Below are 21,242 nucleotides of genomic sequence, written 5' to 3'. Positions count from 1 at the left end.
GGCCGGGCCGGGTGGGCGCCGCGGGGGCTGCGCGGGGCCCGCGGGTCTCTGCGTGGGCAGGGCCGGCGCGGCGCTCGCTGGCCGTGCTCTCCCTCCCTCCCTCCTGCCCTCCCTTGCCGGTGTTGTAATCCCGGGCCCGGTGCCGAGCGGCCCCAGCCGGGGTGAGCGGCAGCGCCCGTCGTCGTGGGAAGGCTAAGAGGAATAAGGTGCTTCGCCTTCCTTTTGTGCGAACCTTGAACAAAGCTGGACGCCGRCTTTCCAAGTCGGTTTTTGCCGTTTAGCGACGTCAAACCAAAAAAAGTCTGAAGGAATAATAACTGCAGATAATCGGCCGTACCTTAGTAGTGAGAGATTGTGCTGCTGGGGACCGATTATATACGCGGTTTTCATAACTGATTACAAAATCTATTGAACAGCGTTCAAAAGCGTGAAAGGCTTTTTACCACCTTTCAATCAACCACCCTCTGATGTTGTTTTGGTGAAATTAAGAGTGAATTCAGCAGCAGGGAATGGTACCGAGTTGTGGTATTTCCTTTCAGCAGTTGCCTGCTTTGTGTCAAGTTGCATGAGACGATTTTTCCCAGTGTAAATTGATTGCTCTCCGAATTTACATATTTTGTTCTCTGCTTAGAGCTAATTATCTTTGAGTTTTTATCAAGCTAGCAYGGTAGGAATTGTTCAGACCTGTTACCTACAGGCATAGAGAAGCCGTTTTTGTAGATGAGGAAGACTCACTTGAATTGAAAGGCTTGTTTGATTTGTAATGGAACCTAGTCCTGGAATAAAAAAGTTAACATAAGAACGATTTATACTCAAATAATTTATCCAGTTTGTAGCTGGAAGTACTCCATGTTGTGGCATTTGTAGCAGCCTGGATAAAACTCTTCCTGACAATGAATTTATCTTTTGGTCTTGTACTTTTGTTCTTTTTGCAGGTTTTTTTTTTCTATAGGTCATGCACCACATTTTGTTTCACAGGTGTGTGTGGGGCTGTGTATTTTAGATGTATTTATGTAGACAGGTACAACCTGGTAGGTTTTGAGTTCTGGTTTGAAATTTTATGGAGGATCTTCTCACRCACCTGCAAGATTCAGCTGCCAGTCCTTAGTATGTCCGGCTGGCTGATCCGTTCCAGGACAGTGAATATATGTGGCTGGATCTGAATTATTTTCTTTCCCTTAATTGTGAAGTAATTTAGTTTTGAAAGGGACCTCTGGATGTTATCTGTTTGAGCCTTTGTTTAAGATAGAGCAGAAAGCTGTTGGTAAGTTGCAAGCCTGAAATAGCCTGTTTCTTGGAGTTTGCRGATTAAATACACGTTTACTGAATCAGGATGTAGCTAGAGCTTAGATACTCCTCAAACTAATGAGTGGGACCCCAAATCCCAGTGTTTTGGACACTGCTCTTGAAGATCCTCACAGTGAAAGTTGTGTGGTTTGTCACGTAAATTAAAAATACTGAATACAGTGGAGTGTGTATTGATATGCGAGATTTTTCTGGATGCCAGGTCTGACATGCAGAGTTGCAGTAACTTTTCTGGTAAATTGCTGAAAAACGCAGGCGAATGAAAGAGACCAGTCAGTATRTGGCAGAGAAAGTATTACAAATGTTTGTTTGGCTTTGCTTATTTCTAGTTTCCTTGCTTATTTCAAGCATCAGTTGAAGAGCTGTCCTTTCTATCTGGATACCTGGGAAAMCATCAGGTGTTTCTTGGTTCCTCTGTAAAAAGAGGACGTATTTTCAGTGCCTGGGATTTTTTTTCACTCCTCTTACTGCCATTTGTAACAGAAGGAACTCAGTAATTTAGAAGTATTTAGAATTCAGAGTCATATGTGGGTACAGATGGAGTACTTGGAGCCTTGTTTCCTTTGCTGATATTCCCCAAAATGCAGCACTTGGGGGAAGGCATGGAGTGTGCCTGACAACAGATTTTTCCTTTCACTGCTGCTGGTTTGGTAGTTCCAGTTTTTCCTTTCTTGGACAAGATCTGCAGAACCCTCTGCAGTTGTTCCACCACAGTTGGGCTGATGGTCTCCAGTTGCAGTGGTGCCTCCTGTGTCTTCCAGGATGGTTCAGGCTTTAAAGGAAAAATGGGATTTCTTTCTACCTCATTCTCTTGCRATCCCTTAAAAGTTACTGTGAAATCTGTTGAGGGTCCGCTACTCTCAGGCAGCAAGTGGTTACTCTTTCAAATGTTTCAAACTGACAATGARTGTAAAACTTGACCTGCTATATTGTGTCGTTTAAGAATGATAGGGAGACTACAGTTGGTGATCCTTGGAACTACATAAAAAATCAGAATAGCCTCCTCATTTTTCTTCTTTGTACAGAAAATTTTAGCAATCTCAGTGCTCTTACTGAGAAGATCTATGGAATACCTATTTTGTGAGGAATTCAGTCCAGAAACACCTGCATAGTATATTGTATTTGGGGTGTGTAAATCACAAGAGGTTTAGTTTGATAAAACAAACAGCTGGCCCACCACTCACCAATCAATTAGGGCACARGCTGCCAACTTGCCAGGATGGTCTTTGTTGGGAAATGTCTTCCCAGCATTTTGCTGGGTATATTTACAGAGCATATTAGGTRTATTTCATGTTCATTTCCCCCCAAAGCAAAACAAAGCAATTATGCTACTAGTCTTCAATATATATCTGATATATATTTTGAAATGCACTGTMGCAGGTTTGACATTGCAGTGTTGTGGGTTGTCATGTGTGCGATACATTGAGAAGACCAAGAGCTTCATTTTGTTGTGGTGGWACAAAACCCCTGCATGGGTATCTGGTTATGACCCTATTATTTCAGCTGTGYACAAACAGCATGAGAAATATGGTCATTCTGCTTCAGATTTATAATCCAGAGAGATTTTTCTTGCCATTTTTCTAAAGAGTGTCTTGCAGTTGCCATCCTGTTTCATTTGAATTCTCTGCTTTACGGTTAAGTTTGCTGCTGTTTAATGATGGTCTGGTTAGTGAAATTCAAAACAAGTGTTTGAGTAGGAAAATAAACTCTAGTTCATGATTGTGATAATATTCATAGGTTGGATATGCAGGAGGAAAGGAGAAGCCAAAGCCTTGTTGGAGGTCAAGTGTATCAGCAGCTCTGAGTTCCTGCAATGACATCTGGAGTTACAGTAAAAGTGAGGGCCCTGATGGAGTTGTCCCTGCCATTKGTGACTCTTCACTGAGGAGGGGGAAGTGCTTCACATCATGAAGGTGTTAATTTCCAATGTTTAAAAAGATTTTGATTAGACAAAAATGTGTGTAGTAATAATTCACAGGGTGTACTTGCAGCATGGAGCTGAATGCTCTCATGCTCATTTTTTCCCCAAAATAGAGGAAAATGTAGTGCATTTAAATGTAATTTTAGTATGTGATGACTTGCTGTGCATTAAAAAGGGGAAAAGTCACTATTATTAACTCAGCTCGGCAGTATTGTAGCTTAATTTGCATCATATATTATAACAGCAATGCTTTTTGCAAAAATTTGAGATCACTTACATTTCTGCAGTGTGGTTTCAGTCAACTTTATTAGCATAAAATGTGGGATCAGCTAGCAGTTCTTTGTGTCTATATTCCCTCAGTTCACCATCTKAAGGAGAAAACTGTCAGTCTTGACATGCTTTGGTTGATAAAATACAAGCAGATGTAGCCGGGGTAAGCTAGAGAAATATCAGAGTTTCAGAAGATATATACCAGGATGTAGATCTGGTTAGTGGAAGGGATTTGCTTTTCACTGCTGCAGCTGTTGAAATGATTTCAATTTGCTTGTGTTTTCTTGTATTAAAAAAAAACTCACCTAGAACTATTTGTAGGCTTTTATACTTCCTCTGTGAGAGCCTGATCCCAAACTAGACTGGAAATCAGTGGACAGAGCTCAAATGACTTTGGAGGACTGAAGTCGTCAGAGATTTCACTTATGTAGAGAATCAATACTCTGCTMATGAGATTTGTGTAAATGAGTACATTTTGTGCTCAGAGTCAGAATGTCAGGGATATGAAAGTGGTGAATAAGCTCAAATAAAATTTTCTAAATGAATAMTTCTTTTTTTTTTATCCTGTATTCAGTTGGAAATTCACAGTGCATGTGTTTTTGCAGGGGTACAGAGGGTTTGAAAGGGAAGCATAAACAAAAGAGTTGGGAAGAATTGTTTAGCAGGAATAATGGATACTGAAAATATGAAAAACTGTATCATCCCCTTGTCCCTTTWTATTTGGGAATGAAAGAACTTGGAGAATAGTATGAAAACAAGAGAGATTTATTTATTGGAAGAAAACAGTGAACCTCAGTGACTGGAAATGTGAGTGAGGAGACGACAAAGCTGGATAAAATGTGCTCTTCCTGGMTGCATGTCCTTCTTTGTGGAAGACAAATTCATCTTTAACCGAATGCCTTGGAGAAGATTTTAGAAACTCTTCTGTTTCCCTCTCTGTGTTGTGTGAGAAACAGGCCTTGCAGTTGTCAGGCACTGAGTTTGGACAACTGAGAGTTAATTACAGGACTGGGACAGGGCACAGGAATGAACTGCCAGCTAGTGAGGTGCAGCCCTTTATCCCAGCCCATGTTTTGGGCACTGAATCTATCTTCTGTTCAGGTTGTTGAAGGGATTTTAGCAGTACTGAAAAATTCAGTAGTGGTACCAAGTGTTAACTAGAAATGTCCCTGATGAGAGAAGATATGGAAAGTTTAGCTTTAAAGGGTTGTTTTTATTTTAAACTTGTTTTTAATGTCCCTTCTCTTGGAGACAAAGCAAACAATAAATTCCACAGAATAAAAATGTGGGGGTTTTGTTTTAATGTATAGATGTATTTTTATAATTTTATCTTCCATATTTATTAGTTCATAATAATTTTATCTCTTTTTTTTTTGTGAAAATACCCTACTGAAAGTTTTCTGTAGAATATTCTGCTGTGTATGCCATTTATTAGTATTGAAGATTGTGCCTTTCCCCACCCAAAGGCAAATTATTATTCTGAGCCTAAAATTAAATGCAAAATTGAGTAGGTTTTATGGGCAATCTATCATATTTGCTAACTTGGATTGGTGGTCCTATCAGGGATAATTCGTCTGTAAAACTTGTATAGTGGACTGAAGTTTTGGAGAGACAATATTGTATGCCTTAGTCCTCCATTTGGCTTTGATGAATGGAGATTTTTCTAAACAATGCTATCTTGGTGTATGTTTTTTTTTTTTTTTTAATATTTTACAACTTTTGCATTAATAAATACTGAATTGACAAGCCCTGATACCTGTTTACACTAATCTTTGTATGTTTTGTAAAACTCTTTTGTACATGATGAGTTAAATTTTTTTATGCTTACAACTATAATTAATTACAACTCTGAAAAGAATCAAAACCTGGAGTGTTGTTTTACTCTGAATTTTATGGCAGAGGGCTCTGGTGAAGTGTAGAAACATTCCCATATAGCTGATATTCTTCAGTTTCCTGCTCTTAAAATTTCATGGAAGGAATGCATTTAGAGACTTGCCAGTTTGGTTAGACCAGGAACTACAAAATCAAACCCGACCCAGACGGGACAGTTTTTATTCAAACCCAAGCCTCTGTTGAACTGTCTGTTTTTGTTCTGCCCCTGGCCCTGTTTCACTCCCCCACCTCTCTTTAAATTCACAAGTTTTTAAATGTAGAGATGTTTCTAATTTAGAAAATTATTTTGGTGTAATGAACTAAAACAGAGAAGAGGGTACTAAGCTKAGGGAGGTCAAAGACCAGATGGAAATAGAAAATCTGAAAACATGGAGTAAAGAAATCCCCCTTGAAATAATGGAATCTAAATGCTGAAATTATACATCTGCTCAGCAGCTGTGCATTCCTTAGCCAGAGGTTCCGTTGCAAAAATGGCATTACTCRAGTTTTTCTCAAAGTTTCAAATGCTGTTGTATAATATTTACATCTCTCTAATGCTGTCAGTAATAGGAGCCTGGATAATAGAAGTGGAGGAAGAGGTGATATAAGAATTTTCTTCTTTGTCCTTAARAATCTGTAGCATGTTTGGTTGTTTGCTGCAATCAAATTCTGTGATTTTCTCCCTTGTTGTTCTTTATAAATATCTTTTCCGCTGACTTGATTTGAGAGGAGAAGTTGGTAACAGGAAAAATAACCAACTAGAACTGCATGGTAGGAGGATGCGCTAGTGAGAGAAGCGCGTTGCAAATGCCTCCAGTGTTTTGCTCCCAACAATGGCCAGCAGTATTGCTGCACAGCARCACATAAGGCAGTCTGGCAGACCACTGTGCTCTTACACCACTCTGGAGACTTCTTCCTCCATCCCAGTAACCGGGAGCTAGCTGAGACTGTAAGGCACGTTAATACTTCTCAGTATATATCATAGTACATTAAGCAAGTTTAGTTATAAAAGGCCTCTTTAAGCTCCTAAGCAGCTTATAGAAATGTGTAACTTYAYGTTTTCTTTTGYATTTTTTTTCTTTGTACTTCTTGATGAAGTTTTTTTTATCAGAGCTATCTGTTGGTACTGAGATYTACATATGAGCTGGTCTTTGAGGAAGCATTAATTTGAGTGCCCATGTAAAGGGTAGTTCAGTTAATGTAAGATCCTAAAATGGTTTTTTTGCGTTATAAAAAGATAACACCCCAAGGGACTCTTGCTTCAAAGAATTTTAGCCAAAATCTAAAAGCTTGAAGGTTAGGTAAGATAAGTCAGAGTTTTCAGTGATTTTGAATCTTGATTTCAAACTGTTTCTGCTTTTGGAAGAAGTATTTGTTTACTGGAAGGTRTTTTTACTAGGTTTTCTTACTATTTTCTACTTGGAGCAACTGAAGGTAAAATAAACATCCTTCAGGTTACTTTCATTGAGAAGTTTTGGGTGTGCTATCCCAGGGTCTCCTGAGCATTTGGAAGAGCAGGAGTTGGGCTTTGGGTTCAGGTTTTACATGAGTATGGGCAGAGGAGCAGTAGCGTGGTGAGAAAGGCTTGCTGGGTTTGAGCTGTGGAGAGGAGCCCAGAGCTCTCTTCTAACAGGGTTCATTACCTGGGATAGGAGTGACAGAACTCTTAATGTCCTTGCTCTGTGTATAATTCAAAGGAAGCTGTTATAACTATCCATATCCATCCATCCATTATTACTCCACTGTTACTATTGACTTTTCTCTTCAGCATCTGTAACTTTGTCAAGTGTGAAATGAGGTTTCAGGCTGTTCAAGTGTAGCCAGTACAAAGTTTCTAAGACATAAACTAAGTAGATCATTTTRTTTGGATTTCACAGTTTTCCATATGTTGTGGAAAAGACTGGGCACAAACAGGAGAAATTGGAGCACAGCATGCAGGTGCATCTTGTTTTGATCAGAGATGGGGWGGGACTGCTGGCATGGCTGGAGTGCTGCAAGGGCTGGTTATGGGCTCTCCAGGAAGGACAGGCTGAGATGGGAGATGGGGAGGGCTGCAGGGTGTTGGGAGTTTTTTTTTTTTTTGTTGTGAGAGTGCCTGAAGCTCTTCCTTTTGGGGGAACGAGGAGTCACTTGAGAGCTGTGGGTCAGGCCTAGTAGCAGGTCAGCATGGGTGATGTTTGTAGATGCCTGCAGGAGCCTGTCTCAGTGAATGAGTGGGGAGCAGAGGATATTGTTTATCTTGAATTCCTTAGGGTAGTGGCAGTGTCACTTGTGACACCCTCATCAACAAAGTGATGGAAGTACAGACTGGAGAAATGGACAGTGAGATAAACTGAAAATKGGTTGAGCTACCAGGTTCAAGAAGCTCCCAGGAAGAGTTGAGCAGGTACCCCTGTGGCAGAGAGTTGGTAACAGTTTCACTGGAACCAAGTCATGAGGGCTGTTTTATTCCATGGGTTTGGAAATAGTGTGGAAGGGGGAGTGGATGGTGAGGTGGTGAAATTTGTAGCTGATACAGGTACTGTAAACTGGCTTGAACAGTATTGAATGCCTGGATGATAAAATACCAGATGAGGTACTGTAAGTGCAGTGTAATTTAATTCAGACAGAGGAAAACCAGTAATAGGCTCTAAAGGAGGTATTAACACTTGGAGACATGCTTGCTTTGGAGCTCCTACTTTAGATTGAACCTATCTGCTTATGGTGTTGATTTTTTTYCCTCTCTTTMTTCTCTTCTTTTGTGTTTCCTCTGTCACTTTTGTACTTGTGGCCACGTAAAAGGCTGAATTTGTTTGCTAATTTAACTGAAAACTAACCGCATAAAAAAAACCCTGAGTTTTTGGTATTTCCAGCTCACCAGTACCTTATGAAGAGGAAGACCAGCACTTCTCTTCTTACAATCAGTACAGGCTTAAATGAACTTAAGTCAATTTTGAAGCGACATTCTGTACAGTTTTTAAAAAGTTTTTTAAAAATGTGATTATACAGCTGTACAGTTTTTAAAAAATGTGATTATAAAGCTGTACACATTCATTATATATGGGCATGCAGGTTATGTCCTTCTGGTAACACAATTTCAAAAGTCTCATTAAAACAAGAAGGTAATTTTTTTTTATTCTGGCTTGATTTTTTCCTTCTCCCAGCAGTACAAATAGGATGCAGTACTACCTAGACTTGGGCCTCTTCAGTTAGGGAAAGAGAAACAATAGAGAGAGAGATGGTGATGGTAATCTATCAAACCTTAAATGAAATTAAGGAACTGATGAATAGTGTTTCTCCACTATTTYTTTTTTCTCCACAGTGAAAGGGAATGGCAGGTTTACAAGGACAGTAAAATGGGGCGTTTCTTTCCTTCCTCACAGCAAATATTTCAGTTGAAAAGTGGCTGCCAGAATATGTGGCTGGGGATGAAAGTGCTGTGCAGATTTGCAATCACGCAGATTTGTTGACGGGTGCATGCATTGATGGCAATAGCACAGTCACTTGTGCCTGGTTGTAGGTCAGGAACTCCACAGGTTTCTGGATAAAGCGAGCCAGGACTCTGTTCTCCCTTCTTTCCCGACTGGTCTGATAAGAGACGGTGTCACGGGCAGAGCGCTGGGCGAGACATCTGCCACAGAGCAGGCGGCGAATTCGGAGGCCTTTTATCACACCCACACACACACACCCAGGCACRTCAGCTCCTCTGCTAGTAGGAGTGCACTTAGTAATGTCTGTAACGCCTACAGCTTTTTTTTTTATGTTGCACTGGCACCCATCTGCCTTCGTTGACACTTTTGTTAGGTTTGCTTTAATGAAACTGCCATCAAACTAGAAGTAACACTTTTTTTTTAATCTGCCTTATCATAAACTTTTCTGTTTGGGTATTTTTTATTTTGCTCAGCGTGGAAAGATTGACAATATAATTTCTTAAGGACTGGAGCAATATAGCCAGGTAGACTTCCCCTGCTGTCTGCTAGATGAATAATTAACTGCCAGATGGAGAGGGCAGTTCTGTGTTGCAGATAAGCACCATAAGCAGCCGGGTACACTCGATGGGCCAGTTCTACTTCTTGTACACGCCACCCTGGTGCGTCCTTCCCTCTTCCTTTGCAGCAGCACTGGTTGGCACTGCTCTGATGCTGTAGGAATCTAAACTGGCTGAGAGCCCATTACCCTTTTTTGCTTTCTTTTCAAAATTTTTTTTCAGTAGGCTTCATTTCTTGCCAGTCTAGCTGCGGTTGTGGGGGCAGACCAAGTGTCACCATTGGCACAGAGAACAAGAGTGCCCCTTCCAGGCACAGTTTAGTTGTGTATTGYGCCTGTGGGTAAGGCTGCTGTTTGGGAATGTTACCCAGTTTGGAGTGCTTGTTTCTGTTGTTTTTTGGTTTTTTTTTGTATTTTTAAATTAGCTTGTATGTTGGTGATCCCATGTAACTTCTCAGTGTATATTGAGTATATCCCCACTCCACAGAGCAAAAATAGGTTGGTCAGAATCTTTCCYATCCCCACATTCCTCTTTGCTCCTTTGCAGTTGAGTCCTTTGCTGTTCTGTTCAATTCTCTGATATAGTCTGTGAAGTTTTGGAGTTTGGCAAATTCCTAATACCTAAACTTCAAAGACAAGCTTCATGTATCAGCAGGCTTGAAGATTAGATGTCTAGTCAGATTGTGGAGTGGATGTCACACTGTTTCTGTTTCAAAGGTCTTGAGCTGTCTTGCTGTCCCCAGAGGTGAAGGATGCTACCTACCATCAGAAGTGTTCAGCAAACTTGTTCTRCCTGATAAGAGGGAGGTCAATATGCACATACTGTCGAGCCAGCAAGATGTTGTTTGGCACCAGAGGATGTGGGAGGGAAGGGACAGAGAACTGTGGTTAGAGGAATATGCATATGAGTGGGGAAATGGATATACTGCTAAGGGACAGGGAGAGTGAAATCATCCAGGATATATAGTGAGCTGSAGCAATTACACTGGGAAAAAATACAGACCAAAATAGAACAAATGTGTAGAAAACCAGGCCTTYCTATGTCCATTGCTCATAGTGCAATTTGTTTGATGTGTGATGACTTTTTTCTTTCCCCTGAAGAGAAAAATTTGAGATGAAAGAATCAMTTTAGTTTAAAGAACTAGAAATACCATAGGTGTGTGTTTGGCRTCACTGCCAGGGCAGAAGAGATCAATTCAGCCCAGTTTTTTCTTCTGTTCTCAACCTAAGCTTTATTGGAACAGAGGGAAAGCACAATAAAATCTTTATATAGCAGGCTCAGATATAACAACCGGTGTGCTATTCTCAAATCCAAGGATTTTTACAGAGTTGGTCAAAAGGAGCATGAAATGACAAAGCATCTAGAAAGTGAAATGTGTGGGTTTTTTTTCTTATTATACTCAGCTGGCTCGTGGCTATGACTGGGAAATATATTTGAGAATTAATTATGATCTCTAAAAAGGGTTCTTTTTTTCCCAAAGAACTGCTGTACTTGAAGCAGAAGATTAGGTTTTTGACAATGAACATAATGGAATTAAATGCCAGTGCAACAGTGCAGTTGGTATGAGAGAATAATCTAAAAATACAGTGTTGAAATGTCTGACAAGCTCATAGGAGTACCGATGCAGCCACGTGTTTATATATTAGCGTGTCTGCAGTCCAYACTCTTCCACCTACAGAACCCATTATACTGTAATAAAAGACAGATTCTGCTCAAACTGCTTGTTGCAAATTCACTTGTTTTTTTAAAAATGCTGGATGTTCATCTATGAAGCTCTGTGTTACTCATGCACCCAAGAGTCATACAGAAAGTTAAGGGACATTTTCCATTTCCAAAATGCTTTCTAACAGTACTTTATGTAATCTGTTTTGAGTCTCTTCTTCATCACTGTTTCACCATGTACACAGGTTTCTGTGATACGTGGTCAGTATTTTTCAAAGAAGTTTGTGACTGTGGAAATATTAAAATTGTTATAAGCAGGTATATTTCCTGACATTGCCTTTCATTTRTTAAAATTAATTAGCAATGGCAATGTGAATTTAGACCTTTTGGTTGTTTTGGTTTTTTTCTTGGTTCCCTCTCCCTCYCACAGTGACTGCTTGTAATCTTTGCTGGCATTAAACTTGTGCTGAACTGAAGTACTTAAAGGTATTTGTGAATGTCCTGGTGAAACATCACAGTGATGTTTTCTATCTGCTCTTTTGGAAAACAGAATCCTTGGTTAAATATGTATACATCTTGTTATTTTTAGCACAGTAGGTTTAACTCATGTTGAAACCTTTGGGATTACTTTGAAGTTTTAGGACTGTCTTAATTTTCTTTATGTGTAGTTGTTGTGTGAAATATCCCAGTAATATGTCTTGAGACCAAAACACGACCTGTGGGAATGACAGGGAATGTTAAAAAAAGACACAACAAAGTAAAACTACAGGGAGGATGCTAAGGGTGGAACTGTTATATTGGCCTTCTGAAAGAGAATCMACACTAATAACTTCTTGCAGGGCATTTAATAGCTCTCAGGTAATCGTGTCATGGTGTTTTGAGCTTCAGTTCTAATGTGTAAACATACTTGCTCTTCCACTGCTAACCAAAAATCTGAATAAATTTTATTCCAATGAGTAAGCATTATTAAATAAGCTTTTAAAGAAAAGTAGCTGTTTATTTGTTACATGTATGACATTTTCTGTTACCCTAGGTTAACAGAGAAATTCTGGTTAAAATAGAAAATATTTTTAATTTTGACTATCTGATAGAAATTACAAATCGGAAATAAAATTCTGTAGAATGTTAACAGATAGGAGAAGTTCCTTTGGGGAAAAAAAAATGAAGTCTGAGTTTTATATAATCTGWGAGACAAAATGCATCATATATGATACATAGTAGCAAAATGACTGTATTTTGGTTTCTGTAAAATGAGTTCTTGCAAATATAAGTCTGTTTGCAGTAAACAAAATTGTTTAAAGTGCTCCTATTCTGTAACAAAGGCACCTGAGTAGCATTTTTGTTCTCTTACACAAGAAACAAAAAACAAAATCCTTACATTACCTAGGTGCCTACCTACATAATCTAGGTGCTTACATTACCTAGAATTATACACATAGCCAGTTGTTAGTGCTTCTGGTCCTTGACCTGCAGTAACCTTTATTGGTAATGGGGATTTTTTATAGTGTATTAGTATATTGACAAGGGTGGTTATTTTCATAATCTCCTCTACTCTAGTTTGGTGCCATTTTTTCAGGTTTAAAATCTTTTGGAAGCTCCCATCTTAGTGGCATTTGACATTCCTCACTAGATTCTRGGGTTTTATCATGAAGGCAGTGCTTTAGTTGAACATCTCTTAGCATTTTGAATTCTTTCATATTTCGTAGTTGTGAGCCTATACAGGGGAAACTGCGTTAGTGAAGGGATCCTGTATGGTCATTGAGCTTTCAATTTCTGGTTTTGACTTAAGATTTAGGTTTTAAACTTTCTAACAGCAGAAATTTTCTGGCAGACTATTGCTGGTAAGATATTTATTTACATGAACAGAGGGATTCTACCTATACAGTGTATAGTGGCCAAAGGTCTCTTGGTAGAGTTGCAGRATAACCATCCTTAGCAGTGTTTTGCAGTATCAGATTTAGTTAATCCAATGAAAGTACAAACCACCTCCTGTGGAAGGGGAAGTGGAAGAATAGCAGAGAGAGTCAGTGTGAACTCCTGCTTCCACACTGATGGCTGAAAGTCTTGCACCCTCCTGAGATAGGTTGAGGGCTTTTTTCTCAGCTCCTGATAGAACAACATATGGTAGTGTGTTAAATTACTGTTGCTGGAAAAATGTTTTTCAGGTTCTTATTTTTCTCTTCTTACATGTGCTGTCGCTGGAATGATTATTTTTTCCAAGTCCCTGTCTTTTATCTGACAGCATAATGGCATTTTAGTAATTTCAGTATGTCCAGAATGGTAAAAATCTTGTCCACTTTGTTTCCAGCAAAATACTTACTTATTCCAAATTGCAACAACCTGTTTTYATGGTACAAAACGACTCATTTCTAGAGAAAATAAATTAAGACAGTTTATCTGTAAGATCATCTCACACTTCCTTTGAGGATAGCATACTAATTTCTGTGCTTGTACGTAATTGACCTGAAATTTAAGACATTGTAGTGTTGTTGTATCCTAAATAAACTATATACCTATAGTTTGAAAAGCTAAGTGAATTTGTAACAAAATCGTGCCTTTCATTTGAGAAAGGGGAAATTCACATCTTTCTAGCAATCTGTCTCATTGGATCTACATGAGTGCATTGTTTCGAGATGCGAGGCCTCGGCTGTGAAAGAGCTGTTCTTACCAGTTCCTTGCTCCTGAGTGAGACGGGTTCGTGTCTAAGGGTAGCGCAGTTTGGGTGAGTGTTGGGTCGGGGCAGAGGTGGCCCGAGCGACAGAAACCTGCGTGGTAGGRCAGCGGTGCTTGCCGGAGCCGGGCACGGGTTCCCGCTGGCTGCCGGGGCGAGGGGGCACGGCCGCGGGGAAACACCGGACCCCGAGCGGAGCCTTTTCCTGCCTATTTGAGGAGAGGCTCCGGCAGGCYGGTTGCCATTTTGAGGTGAAACGTGTGCGAGCCTGGCGGTGCGGGAGGAGGGGCGGCGCGGCTCGGGTTACGGCTCCGCATTCCAGCGCCGCCGCCGCGCCCGGACCCGCGCCGGGAGGGGCTCGCAAGGGGCCGCTGCACCGGCACCGCCGGCCCGGGGCTCTCAATGCCGCACCGCCTCGGGCTGGGCCCCGGCTCCCAGCGAGCAGGAGAACTTAYTMGGGAACAACTTGGTTTTCAACTATYTTTAGAGATCTGAAATCCTTGTGGCGCTGTTTAATTGTGCTGAACTGCAACAGTGGTTATGAGGGCTTTCTGGAAGCAGAGTATTGTGCTTCAGATRTTTCCTTGAGAGATAGAAGGTTAATTATCTGATGCATTTATTGCCTTCTCATTTTTCAAGTCGTTACCTGTATTTACAGTATTATGTAAATTCTGGATAAATATTTGCTTTTTTCTTGGAGATGTAGATTTGTGTATTTACCTTGTTTTCCCTTCTGGTCCCATGGATACGAAATAGTGATTTGAAGTAATGTGTTTTAAAGATCATGTAATTTCCATTTCATGTTTGCACTTCAGCGGTACYTATTTGTTCCTTGGCAGAACAATGGTTGGGTACTTAGTGCACACTTCTCAAAGGTTTCACCATTTAAAAAAAAAACCCAACCTGCAGGAGAATATAATTAAGGCCTTTAAATACAAACACAGTTCTATTATAAAAGTTTCAAGTTGACTTCGGAACAGAACGTTTCGTGGGATATTTATTGTAGCTGTTACAGCAACATCACTTGGTACCTACTGTTCCTGCCCGGTCATTAGCATGTCTTGTGTACTTCTTTGGGGCTGCATAAATCTTTTCAGGTAAAAGAAACCAAGGAGGAAATCTCAACTTGGAACTCTAAGCATGTTGAGTTGTGCTGTTTGGGGTGTTGTGTCCTTCCCCTCGCTTTTAATTGGTTGTAAACCATTCTGCCAGTCAGGTGTCCATAACGGTTGAATTTTTTCGCTCTACCGTTAGCATATTATCACAAACATGAGATAAATAACGACTTGAGATTTTGTTCAAAGCTAAATACGGCTTTGTTCACGGGAAGGCTCAGCAAGGGCATGAGATACCACATTCATCAGCGCTTAAATGATGAATTCTATATATCAAATGCTGTGAAATATACAAAGCAAATCAGCTGCAAAAATATCTTCAATGGCAACTGGTTGGAGTTGTATTATTTGTAAAATAACTTGAAGCTGCTAAATCATGGGATTCTTCATGGCATGTAATCTCTTTGTAGCTGAAGAAATAAAATTATCCTGGTTGTGGTTAGCAGTGCAACTCCCTTGTTAAAGGAATTCCTTTTATTCCCCTCCCTCCTCCCACAAATAAAAGCAATCACACGCTGAAATGGGGAGTCCTCTGCTGTTGTTTTAGTTAGAATGAAACACTCGAGGCCTATCTTGTTCTGATGAAAAKTCTATCTGAGAGTTGCTGCTGCTGCATCCCTGAGCTCCTCAAAATTGAAGGGATCAAACTGATTCTGTTTCACTGCTGGGGAKTGTTTTGTGTGTCTGGCAGGAGAAGTGTCTTTGGTACAGGTTGGAGAATTTTGCTTCTCCTCAGCCTGAAATCTAGTCTTGTCTGGTTAAAATCTGTACATAAACTTATTGGTAAGATTTAGTTTACCCTAAGATCAATAAAATCTGACCATAATAGCAAAAATGAAACATTGACATTGAATCTTATTTTCTTATTGAGGCTATATATAGTAAAATTAAATTATTCARTCACCTCCTGTACTCTTTTGCCAAATTCTTCTCAGTGTTTTCTCAACTTACTACTCCTTGTGCTATAATTTAAAACCATAATTTAAAAACTGATTCACACAAAGCAGTATGCAGTGGATGCAGCTGCTGCTGTGAATATATAAAGGTAATTGATGTAAAAAACCACTACACATTTTTGYTTCTGTTCCAGTCTGTACCTCTGTAATGGGTTTCAGTGCAGTTCAAATAGTTTGATCATTTTCATACAGAGGTCAGTGTGTATGATACCTAAAAATGAGAAAAGAACTACAGATGCACATACAATGTATTTTATGTAGGTACTCTTGGAAGCTGCCAGTAGTCTGTGGTGGTGAAGCCCCTGTGCTGGGATCCAGGGCAAATTAATAAATGCACAACTCTGGGTAAAGGTTTATCACCAACACCCAGTTTCTTGCCTCAGCTGAAAAAGAGCACAGCTGCTGGAGCTGCTGTAAGTTAGCAACACACGTATCTGAGTTATGCTGCTTCCGCCCACACATGCTTACCTTGCAGAATGTTTGCATAGGTCTTCATAAAAACACTTCCCTTAATCTGCCGTGGCAAGCAACAAAATTATTTTGGCACTAAATGAATATGGTATTGGAGCTGACAGCATAGGAAATGGAGGATATGCTCTGTATCTGCTGTTGCTTTTGCTGTGAAGCTGTTATTTGTTCACCTGTGTGATAGGGAGTGAGATAATGGTGAGTCTGTGCCTTTCACCTTTATTATATTCTGTGTAGCAGATTAAGTAATTTCATTGTCCTCATCTCAGAAATCCAACCTATTAAAACCCAAACCAAACAAAAAAAAAGAAAAAAAAAAAACAAACAAAAAAGCGACAACATGAAACCCATCTCATCAGTTACTTGAAGAACTTCATCCTTTGGTTACACAGTGTACTAGCTCTGGTCTGCAACTGGGGGGACAATAAGGGGATCAAGCCCAAGTATTTTGGGTTTGGCTCAGTGTGCTGCTGGACTGGAACAGAAATCGTAGCCAGCAGGCTGCAGGCTTGGTCTTCCAGGTCTGGGTTCCTCAGTACAAGAGGGAGACTGATGAAATGGTGTGGCCTGCAGGACAGGGGCTGCAAAGCACCAGGTGTGTTTGCTCAGCCTGCAGAAGCCTGAGGAATGATGTTTGTTGTCTTCAGAGAAGGTGGAGCTAGAGTCTTCCCAGGAGTGCATGTTGAAAGGATGGTAAATTAGTGGTTGCAAGTTACAGCGAGGTAATTTCTTACTGGATTAAAAAAAAAAAAAAGTAATTAGAATGGTGAGGTGCTTGGGACACGTTGCTGTGAGAGGCTGCAGAACTGCCTGTCTTGGACATGTTCAGGATATTCCTTGTCAAAGTCCTGAGCTGTTTATCTTAACATTGCATTTGGCTTTGTATTGGGCACAGGGTTGGACTGAGCAACTTCTGGAGAGCTCTTCCACACATGAGAGTTGATGGCTTTATCTGACTGCAACTTGGGTGTGTGGGGCTGACAATTAATATGAAGAGGTCACCACCTTGTTTTTCACCAGAGCTCTTGAAGCATGTATTRCACCTGATTTCTAACCCAGCCTGATAGAGTTAGATTTAGCGAATGGAGGATTGGGGCAAAAATCACTTGACCTTGTGTAACACCAGCCATGTTGGTTTATCTGGCTACTGTGGTGAACTTTTGATACRTATTGTGTATTGGGGCAAAAATGGAAACTGAATCTTCATCCATCCTTCTGTGTTGCAGGGTGGAAGAACTCGGCTGCTAGATCTGGCACTGAGTGCTGGCCCCTTTTGGAGGGTCAGATTTGTGGGCTTTTTCTAATAGCTCTTTCTTTAGAAGGAGACCTAACAATTTTTTTTTATTCACTTCTAAAATAAGTTACTTGTAACTGAATTTGGTTTATTTCAAACGGCCTGCATTCTAGCTTTCTGAAGATCTAGATTGGGGAATGAGAAACTATGTAGACTTTTTTTTTTGGTTTATCCCTCATTTGTGGTAGTGTTCCATTCCCTGATTCCAATCTGACTTTACACAGAGAGCTARGCCAGTAGAGCTGCCAAATAGTTTAGTGCTACAGGCTATCTGAAAATCTCAATCTGAATATTTTGTCAGTGGGAGCCATTGGGTGGATGCCTAGCATTTTATTTTTAAAAATTTTTTTAGTCTGACAACTTGATTGTCTGAATAGATTTGGCCTCCTATTTTATTTTAAATCTTAGCATTTGTAGTAGCAGAAATAAATGTACATAATCTTGTGCTGCAGCAGCTACTACTTTTTTAAAATTATGGTTGTTTGTGACCTGGAAAAGATAACATAATGCAATGGATGTTAAATGCTATTTGTTTCGAAGAGCAATATTTGAAACAATGGAAAAACTTTAAAAAATGTTGAAGTTCTGTTTTTTCTGTCAGTGTTAGATTTGGAATGGTTTGCAAGCATGACAAATAATTTGCCAGGAAAGGAGTAACTCTAAATGTACTTCTCATGAGATTCCTGATTTTTCTGCAAGTGTTAAAATCCTATTGGAGGGTGTCAAATGAAGGAGTTTATTTCAAAGTGAACTGTGGTKAGTTTGCTTCCTTCTTTTTGCAAGGCAGGATATGAAATGGCTACAGGTAGAACTGTTGCCTGGAAGGAACTATTTTTATGTAGATATAATTGAGACCTAATGGTAATTTTTTTCTGCATAAATTTATGCACGTCAAGTTTTCAAACTCAAGAGAGGACAATGGTATAATTTCTGTTATAATATGTAATAAACTGCAATGGGTTTTGTATTGGAGTTCTGGCCATCTGCAAGTCTTTTACGAGCAAATAATTATGTTGTTTTTCCAATTGGTTTTTTCTTGGCAATGTTATCAAATGTGAATGTTACCACTCAACTCTACAGAATCCTTTTTGTGTTTATTTTTTTAAAACAGATTGTTAACTAAACCATGTCGGGCCTTGGTGGAGGAAAAGAGGCCTTAAGGCAAATTAATAAACTAGAGAAAATTCACCAAATACTAAAAGCAAGACTCTTTTTTCCTGGTTCTTTGTAATTTTTTCAGGTATCAACCATATGCTGGCATTAAGATCTCTTAGCCTGTCCTCTTTTTGCTACTTCTTTCAATTTTGGTTTCTTGAAAACATGTTTCTATACTGCGTATGCATAAATGCATGCAGATAGCTCCAAAGAAATAGTGGCAGCTTGCAAGTCGTGTTTATTTGTATGATGGTGACTGTAAGTTAAGCCCAAACCCAGAACATGGATAGAAACCCAGAATGGTTTGTGTTGGAAGGGACTGTCTTGTGCAAATCCCTGCAGTGAGCAGGGAAATCTCCAAGTAGATCAGGCTGCTCACAACCCTGTGCATCCTGACCTTGAATGTKTCCAGGAATGAGGCATCCACCACCTCTCTGGGCCACCTGTGCCACTGTTTCACCCTCCTCATGACAAAAAAAAATCCTCCTTGTGCCTAGTCTGAATCTGGCCCTTTTCGAAGTTTAAAACCATTACCCCTTGCCCTGCAAAGTCACAAGGGCCCTGCAAAAACATTTGGCCCCATGTTTGTCCTAAATTTATTTACTTTGTGTATTGGTAACAGTTCTGCAACTGTTACTTCTTTTCAGAGGCCTGTTTTTCCCCCCCAAACATCTTTAGATGGTGGAAATGCAAGCATTTAGTGTCTTKCTTGGCTTTTATTTAAAACTGCACATTTCATGTTTTCCTTTTTGTTACTGTTTTTAATTAGGATTTATTGCAACATAAACACGAAATAGAACGTATCTGTGAACTGGAAAGCTGTCTCAAATATGGCTGTAGTTTCATGAAAGACTCAAAGAGAATWTCAGGGGAATACAACTGTTTTTTCACTAGGTATTTTGTTATTGTTGTGTGTTGTGGGTTAAGATTTCTCCTTTTGTTTCCTTTCTTGGGGAATTTTCTTTCCCATTTTGTTGCTGGGATACACTGATTGACAAGTCATTCTTTTGATGGCTGGGCCAGTGGGGAAGACAAAAGAACCTACTCCCTAGGTGGGGCTAAGGGTCTCCCTGGGCACTTCTCCTGCCTGGCAGTTTGGGGTTTTTTTTCCTCTCTTTGGTGAGAGGGAAGTTCTTGAGGGCTCGGGGAGGGTGTGTCTGTGTGTCAGTGTCTGTGTGTGTCTGTGTGTGTGGGGCGGGGGGTAGTTTCACTCCCTTCCCTGCTTGGCTCGGGGGAGGATGGACCTGCTGCTGCAGAACCCAGCGTCCTGTCCTCAGCTCCTGTTTGCTGCACTGTGATCTTCTGCCCCCAYACCTTGCCAGGGAACCCTGGGATTCCAGCTGCAGTGGTCGAGTTCTGCTGCATCCCATCTGCAGCCACGGGATTCTGCTCGTCTTTTTACCCATCTGGCTGTTCTGAGGTTTCTTGCTGTCCAGAAGAGCACCGAGTTTGGCGCTTTCCGCTGTGAGTTTGTAGGGGAACTTCTCTCCATCCATCGCTGYGGGTTTGTGTCCRCCATCAGCCAYRTGGGACACCTGAACCAGCCGGGACCCGCCCACAGCGCCCCCTGCAGCCGTGGGGGAATCATCGCACCCGCCCTGCCMGGCCGGGAGMCAACAGCGCCCCTGCYGGMTGGGACTGGAACTGCACCAAAGGGGAGGCTGTGTCTGTGTGAGGCTGTCACTGGGKTTGGGATTCGGTTGGTTGTTGCTATCGTTGTTGTTACTTGTTTCACCTTGTTATACATATTAGTAAAAACTGTTATTCCCTTTTACCCRTATTGTTGCCTGAAAACCTGTGATTTTCAAAGCTATAATAATTCGGAGGGAAGKGGGGTCATATCTACCACTCCAAGGGGSGTCCCTGCCTTCATTGGCAAACACCTGTCTTTCAAACCAAGACATTGTGTTGTCGCTTGCATCAACTCAGGCTTTAAAAAAGCAGTCCATTGCTTTGTAATATTGGGCTTTGTTCCATGTACTTTTCTTTGATTTTGTGTATGTCAATAAGTTTGATCAATTTAAACATCATTATTGTCAGAAAATAGTGGTGATCTTRATGAGAGTCAGCTAAAGAAAAAAGTGAAAATTTTTGCTCCACTGATACGTTCTTTGTAACAGCTGTGTTGGAAATATTTCTCATATAAAACATGGCTTTTTTTTTAGTAGCATCTGAGGAAGGCTTCTAAGGGAGTATGAAATAAAGAAGATAAATGTATTAAAGATAAGACTAGATTATAAGGAACTTCCCTTTATWACTGCTGTGCACTGTTTCTCAATACTGCAGTAGCAGAAATCTAGCACTTCCTGGGTTCTCCATAAACTATTTCAGTTTCACTTGCTGACAGTGGCTTGGAAAGCTTTTWATCTGTTTTTCAGTGGCAGCTGTGTATCCTGGTGGTGCTGGATAATTGGTGTTTCACACAATTATTTGTCAAACATAGCATGAGAACGATCTAAAGTATTAAATGGACTTTTYTGTTTGTTCAGGGTTGAATCCTGTACAGCTTATAAGGAAAAATGAGCACTTGCAGCTCATCAAAATACATCAAACTTTAGATAAGCAATTATAGCTTATCCTGTGTAA

This window comes from Malurus melanocephalus, unplaced genomic scaffold (assembly GCF_030028575.1).
Source record: "Malurus melanocephalus ecotype Western Australia unplaced genomic scaffold, MMel_1.1 scaffold_146, whole genome shotgun sequence".
In the NCBI taxonomy this organism is placed as follows: domain Eukaryota; kingdom Metazoa; phylum Chordata; class Aves; order Passeriformes; family Maluridae; genus Malurus; species Malurus melanocephalus.
Note: the sequence above shows the minus strand (reverse complement) of the source record.